This window comes from Pygoscelis adeliae, unplaced genomic scaffold, assembly GCF_000699105.1.
Source record: "Pygoscelis adeliae isolate BGI_AS28 unplaced genomic scaffold, ASM69910v1 Scaffold114, whole genome shotgun sequence".
Classification (NCBI taxonomy): Eukaryota; Metazoa; Chordata; class Aves; order Sphenisciformes; family Spheniscidae; genus Pygoscelis; species Pygoscelis adeliae.
Genome location: NW_008824587.1, coordinates 2,213,559 through 2,221,049, shown reverse-complemented (window position 1 = coordinate 2,221,049; position 7,491 = coordinate 2,213,559). Strand labels below are relative to the sequence as shown.

Here is a 7,491-nt window from a genome sequence, read left to right as displayed (position 1 = left end):
CGAAAAACCCCCGCGGGGGGGTGGCGGCTGGGGGGTGCCCCCCGGGCAGACATTGCCGGGGAAAATCCCGGCTTCCCCTCTCCGCCCGCCGTCGCGCCTCTCGGGCTCTAAAGGTACAACAAGAGCCCTTAAAAGTGCGACTGGAAACGTGCAGGTCCCCTCCGGCTCCGCGGCTGAAACCCACGCAGGGTCACGCGTGCTGCGGGAGACCGAGTTTTAAATCACAACTGCGGGAGCCCGCTTGCCCGTTCTCCTTTTTTTTTTTTTTTTAAAATCGCAGTTTGCATTGGGTAATGTGCTCTCACATTTATTACGCAACAACAAATACGAGCCGCAATAAAAATAGAACGCCACCAATGCAAGCTGTAGTAGTAAGTGGCAAAAAAAAAAAAATTCCATTAAGAAAACCCACAACCTGATGTAGCTGTGCACTGGCCAGGGCATTTCACATTATTATCAACTGCTGGAAACAAGAAAAATACCCTAATGTATACAACAGAAACAGAGTATGAATTTTACAAACACACCCACCACAGGAGCATCACCAACCATGAGGACTGTTACAAACACTTCCAAATAACAGACCAACACAGCCTACATCCTGAAGCAAACCTACAAATGCAAACAGAAGTTAAAAAAAGATACTGTTATAACCCCAAATACGATTCAACTGCTGCAGCACAAAAAGGAAGAAAAAAATAGAACTGTTGGAAAATAAACGAGTCCAGGGGAAACATTTGAGCGCCAACATAAAATAAGAAGTAGTTACGGGATTTCTCTACGGACACATATGCCAGCAGAGGCTGCCACGCTGCCTGTTACAGACAGCCATGCGGTGACGCCAATTAATAAGTCTGTTTATTGTAACCATAAGGTGAAGGCAGTTTTACTGGAAGACCTTATTTCCAGAAGATTAGCTTTTGAAAAACGTGACCAACGGGACTGAAATTTCTCAGGAGGTCTGATACAATCAGCGAGATTGGGTTTTGCACAGGCAAGAGGACAAATGCTTAGGAAAATTCCACTTAGCCAGGCTTGTGGCTGCCTCGGGGTGAAACCAAAGTTGTGCACATGCCTTAACTGAACCCAAGAAAAAGCGCTTTTTTGCACTCAACTTCAAGGCTTGTGCAAATTCAGAAACTAGAAAGCCGCTCTTAGCCATACTGCTCTTGGACACACCTACTCTGTAAGACAGCATTTGAAGTTGCACCTACAGCCAAACCCCACACTTGGTCAGCGTGCGACTTGAGCTTCCCTCTGCCACAGGTACCTGCAAGCTGTACCATCAGGTACCCAAAAGCCACTTCAGTGTCCTCTGCACCCAGAGCACATGGCCTCTGCGGGAACACGGAGCACGCAAGCAGTAAGAAAAAGGTACATTCTGGGTCTTCTTAAGGGGAACAGCCCCGCTTCACAAGCTGGTGTTCACCAAACCTGCCCCGCGTCTGGTCATCGTATGTTCCACGTTGCCAGACTGAGCAAGGAAATCCCTTTGAATCACAACCTGAACTCTGCCCTGCCTAAAAGTGTCCTGGATATCAGATACCAGGGGTACAGGGAAGGATTGGATTTTGAGTGCAGGGCACTTTTTACCATCATTCTGCTGTATTCCCATTTTCAAGGTAATTCTAAAAGACTACACGTGTATCAAAGCACAAGAGCTGAAGAGTACCAGGTCAGTTCTTTTGAACGCACTGTCCTGCTCCAGCACATGCCCGATCCACATGGATAAGCAGGGTATAAATTTATGAATGCCATAACATACACAGACACCAAATCATGAACATGACCAAAGAGCCCCTAAATGAAAACTGCTGCTGCTCTAGGCACAGGGGCTGGGAAAAGTTGGCAGGCTGAAAAGCTTTCCAAGGGAGGAGGCAGGGAGTAATCAGCTAAGCATTCATTATGAACACTTGGGAAAATGTACGCCTTTCACTCTAAAGACTCATTTTCAGCTGAACCATAATCTGAAAGTTTGATTTTTAAATGTATTTATATTTTAGTTTGAGACAAACTCCTGCAACAAAAAAGCGTGTTGGCTGAAATGTGAGACTCGGCAGAGTTATAAGCAACTGAAGAGGGGGGCTCATAATGCAAAGTGTTCAGCAACCTCAGCAACATGCAGAGAGCGCAACAGGAGGGCTGAGCAAAATGGGCGAGCACAGGCAAAAGGGCAGAGACAAGAGAAGTTGGGGGGCTCCCTGCAAGAGCATAAAGCCCTTCAAGCTGGCAGGGCACAGTCACCTCACAGTGAATACGCACAAGTTAAAAACTTGTGAGTTTGATCCTCACTGCAAATCCACTTTCAAGAGCAGCTTGGCAATGGAGGGTGCAACACAACTGCAACCCAAAAGCAGTCTCCAACTACACCTTATATTTCCTTATCTCACCCAGGATGGGTGTAAGACAGTTTCATCCCAAATTGTTACGTTCATTATGCATCGGGCTGAGCAGGCGAAACAATTCACGCGGGAAACTGACCCCAGAGATTTCACCACTATCAGCTTTCAACCTGGAACATACAAGTCACTCACACACCTACCTGTAGGTCTGCAAACTTGTGCTTGAAGAACCCAGCTGCACCCTCCAAGGGAATAGGAAAGTAAATATATTCTAGGGATTCTTAAAGCCTTCTTTATGCAAGGCAGTGAGTTTAGATAACGGTTTAGCCAAACAGGCACAGGCTGACTCAGTTTGAATAAGCCCCATAGGAGGTACAGTGAAATCAAATCAGAATGATACAAGCACAAGGTACCTTGCCCAAAGTAAAAAGCACTTAGACTGAGGAAAAGATAGTTGCAATTGTAAAATGAATTTTTGTACTGATTTTGTCTTATTAGTTCTACACACAAGGTGTAACAGTCTGCCTGTTCTGGGATACCTTAACTCCAGCTTTTCCATAAAATGCAAGACCACAACAGCAGCTTTTTACTTCCTCCTCCCCCCGCCAAGCTCAGAGGAGCATCCTACACTCACCCAAAGCCTTTTGATTAGTCTCTGTGGTCTCTTATGTTGCACCTCCAGTTACCCCATTAGTACCTTGTTAACTAACACCTGCAGTGTATTTATTCCTTGCCATTGCACTACTTTTAACCCTTAATGCACAGTGGTATGTACATCCTTCCAGGAAGCTTTGTGCACAGGCTTTGACAAGAAAAAACTTACTTGTGCAAAACCAGAGTGGTTTTCAGGGCTACTAAACACCGACACTTTTTGCTTCTCTACTCTTGGTGTCCAGGGTAGGACTTGAGTCTTTTGAAAAGAAGGGTGGACGGAAGCAGAAAAGGGAGATACTTGTCTCTGTGGGACCGATGAGTTTTGTGAGAACTGGCCACGCTCAGTGCCTTGCATGATGGCACCCAACAGTATTTAATAGTAATCAGGGACTGCTGAGAACACTAACGTGGAGCACCAATTTTTCTGACCTTTGCTATAGGTACTAACTGTAAGCTTCTGATTCTTTACTTCACCATTCAGTGCCCGATTCACCATCAAAACCATAGTTCCCCGCTGCAAGGGAGCTCTTTGTTAGTATTTGTACTTGGGAATTACCAAGGGATTACAAATGGAGAAGGCTGCTGAAGGGGTATGAATACCGCATCGGCAACGCATTCTGTCCTCCATCTCTGGCACATCCGTAGGCACACTGTACATTTACATGAAAGGCTGACGCGAGCTCCACACGCCTCAAGGCAGGCAAATTTGGCTGTTCTGACCATGTTGTCAGCCATCAGCCACCATGGGCTACAAGAGACCTCACGTATCAGCGAACTCACAGCAGATCCTATTACCAGCAGCTGCTATCTCTAGAGTGGATGTCGTTATACATTACAAAAAGAGAATTTATTCAGTAACAGTCATGTTTGGGATAAAGAAATAACAGTGCCCAAACAGAAGATTGCTTAAGAGTGTGTAGTAGATATCTGGGATTATGACTCCGATCATCCCAGTGGCAGGGAAGGGTGTTGAAGACAAGGGGATAAATGCTCTTATTGCAACAGAGAGTCATCTTTACCAATGATTTTCTTCACTGTAATGGCAGGATTTCCTCAATTGAGTAAGTGTTATTCAGTAAGGTAAGGATGACAGGACTAGGGCAGAGGTTTGAAACAATAATTGCAGTTTGTTCTTCTGTAGTACCTTTCATCTGTGGAATTCACAACAAGGCAATAATCCTCCTAACAGCTGTTGTAGGTAAGGAAATATTATGAGCCCTGTTTTTCAGCTGAGGGAGCTGAGAGGGAATATGATGATGCAGAGAACCATGGGCAGAGCCAGAACTGGGACTCAGCTCTTCTGACTCATACTTTGTAGTTCTGAGAGCCTGGAGGTGAGGCCACCCTGGCTACTCAGTGCTGGGAATTTGTCAGTGCCTATAGGACCTCTGACTCTTCAGTGTTCATTCTTCATCTGGAAAAGGGTGGGCAAGCCCCCAAACAGGGAACCCAGGAGCCAGGATGTCTACAAGCCCCAAAATGTGCAGCACTATGGTAATTGTTGGGAAGGCAGGAAAGAATTGAGCTATCCAAGACCCAAAGGATCTTGTAAGTGTTCATCTGCAAATATAAGTTTTGATTACGATCTAAACACTGGTCTGGAGACGGCCAATATCCAATGGAGGGTCTGGAGTGGATTTAAATAATGTCATTCCAGATTGGCAGTTCTCAAACCAGAGAAACAGAGATGAATGGCTTCCCCTGCAATGGAGAGGAAGGGAATGAAGAGCCCACAAAATATCCCGTCTAACCTTGGTGTCTTTTATCAGGATGTAGGAAGAAGCATTACTTGGAGGAGCTGGAGGCTGGGATACAGTGGGCTAAGATTTATATGTACGGAAAGAAGCAGAGCAAAGGCCTAAACTATTGTGGGAGAGAAGAAAGGGACAAGACCACAGAATTTGAGAAGTGAAGAGAAACTGCCCAGCCAGTATGGCTATATATTTTTGGCCACAGTAAATATGTTTCTTTGGAAATTAGCTGCCTCTAAATGGTTTTGTTACACATTCAGTGTGATGTAGAGACCTAGCACCTGCTGTTAACACAGTGGTTTGCACAGGTAAGCAAGCTTGTGAATAGTGTGTGCTACTGAGTTGGCAGTTTAAACTAAGAGATACTAGAACATTCTAGATTTCAGCTGGCTAAAGCCCTAATGGATTCCTGTGTTTTCTTACTTTTCCTCTTGCCCTCTTACAAAGACTGGAGAGAATGGTAAAGAGATGCTCTAACTAAATAGTAACACTTTCAAACCTCTTGGTTTCTGAATTACAATGAGTAATAAATATATTCAGATTTCACTAAAACTATCTCAGGGCTATGAGTTAATCATATTGAACTGACCGTTCATTGGAGTTGCAACCATTTGCACCATTTGAACGAAGCTCCTGATTCACAGAAGTGCTGAGAACCTGCTGCTCCAGTTGAAGTGGCTGGGAGAGGCAGGCTGTCATCACGTCTGGCAGTCAGACCGTCTGTGATTCAGCCTGGGGCTCTCGAATCCGCAGCCTTTATGCATTAACTTGGCTGTGACTTGCATTGGGGGGAATCTGCTTTGAACGATACACTGTAGGGCATTGCTGGACTCCAATCCTGTGTGAAGTCCTACCTTCTCTTCAAAAACATGGACTGTTTCTTAACAGGTCTTTACTAATATAGAGCTCGATACATGCAGTGGTCAGTGATCTTACTCTGAAAGAAGTTCTTCAACTTCCATAGGCCCCCTGTGCCAAGGCTAAGTGTTTGTACACATCTCTCCCAGGGCAGAATGAATCAAATCCTACCTGCTCTCCACTGGGGTAAGATTTCCTAGTTTTAAATGAACAAATGTTGGCAGTGATGCAAGCAAGGTTCATACCGTAGTGGGGGAGGTAGAAATATCAGCCTGGAAAAGGTTCAGTGTTTGTTTTTAAATCCCAGAAGAAACATATGAATGCGATGTATCTGGGATTTAGAAGAAAACAGAGCAGCATATTAGCAACCGCACAGAAACAGCTATATGTCAGAGATCAGCTGCTCTTTAAAAGCCTAAAAGATGCAGCAGGTCTCTCGTGAGTTCTTCCTCCCTCTGTTTCTTGAGCAGTGTGTAACCCACAGTAAGTCTGTTCCATGCTTCCTCTGTCCGCTGAGAGACCCAAGCAAATAAAAGTCCTAACTGAGACTGCTAATTGGGCCAAAACATAAACATGGGTTTACACAGCTTGCAAGCTTAGTGCCTTATTACTCACCATTGCAAACGTAAGCACGAGCTTGTTCGCAGCAGTCAGGCCTAAAGAGCAGATCCAGCATGTACGGAAGTCAGTGGGAGCTCTTCCACAAACGTTAACGTGCTTTGGATCAAATGGGCAGGGCTGGATCAGTTCTGGTCCCGGTGGAACCTGTGACAAAATTGTATACGTTTGCCATAGCAGGACCCACGGCCTCAGCTCTGTTCCCGACACCTTTAAAGCCATCCAAAAGGGATCCCAGCAGCACTGAAAGCAGTCACTTCCATGTAATCTGAGCCACTCATGGACTTTTCTTTCCCTTTGATCATTATGGGAAGCTGCTCTCCCCCAAAAAAACCTCAGACAGGTGTCTTTTCCAGTGTACTTGGCAGGTCACCAAGTTCAGGCTATTTTGAACCAAATGGAATGAAAAATTTTGTGAGGGAGAAGCCTGCCAAGCCCCACTCTTTTCCAGAGAAGGAATTTGGACAGATCACATCCTGCTGATCCCAGCTGTGGCAGCATGGCCAGGGGAGCAAGAAAGACCCTCCCAGATGACTCACAACCAACAAGTTAAATTGCATCCAAAGACAACGGGCCGTCCGTGCAAACCCCCAGGTACTCAGGCTATGCAGTCCCAAAGGAAAGCCCGCGCTTGCTGAGCTGCCTTTTTCTGCGAGAGCCGTGCTGTCAAAAACCCAATCTAGTGTGCAATCAAGTACTTTGCCAAATGGAGTTTATCATACTTTAAACTTGTTTTAAAAAAAATCCAGGACACTTACAGGCTAAGGGGTTGTTTAGGATTACGATTAATTTGTGGTCGAGGCTACAGTTTTCAGGTTCCAGAGAGGTATTATTCAGTATAGATAAGGATTTTTATACATATATATGTATGTATTTTATACATATATATATAAAAGAATATCAGGCAAAAACTTCCAAAGCAGACACTGAGAAGAGAAGCAAAATACAAACTTTTATCTCCAACATGAAAGAAACAAAAACATCCTACCCCTATCACAGGGAAGTTATATACATACATAGCATTATACTGCCAATTTGATTTGTGGTCTCTCATTTTATTTCCTATTTATTTTTTAAAAGAATGAAACTTTAAGCCAAAACCATCTGGAAGAATCGGCAACAGGAACTTAACTAGATTTGTTTCCTAATACTGTTCTGGTGACTATGCAGCTCATGTAACTGTCTGTGTTTTACCTCCCTGAGTTTAGACGGCAGGGTTAATTCTCCAGACATCTGCTGCGGCTTTCCAGGCTGGAGAAGGGCCTTGG

General features: G+C 44.8%; 1 protein-coding gene across 1 annotated transcript in view; it reads right to left on the bottom strand.

Moving 5' to 3' along the window:
• Positions 1–6,278, bottom strand: part of BRD3 (bromodomain containing 3) — a 45,270-nt gene extending 38,992 nt beyond the window's left edge. Inside the window, exon 1 of the mRNA XM_009322050.1 lies at positions 6,221–6,278. The gene's annotated coding sequence lies outside the window, so the exon portion shown is untranslated. The remainder of the gene's footprint in view (positions 1–6,220) is intronic.
• Between the last annotated feature and the right edge of the window lie 1,213 nt (positions 6,279–7,491).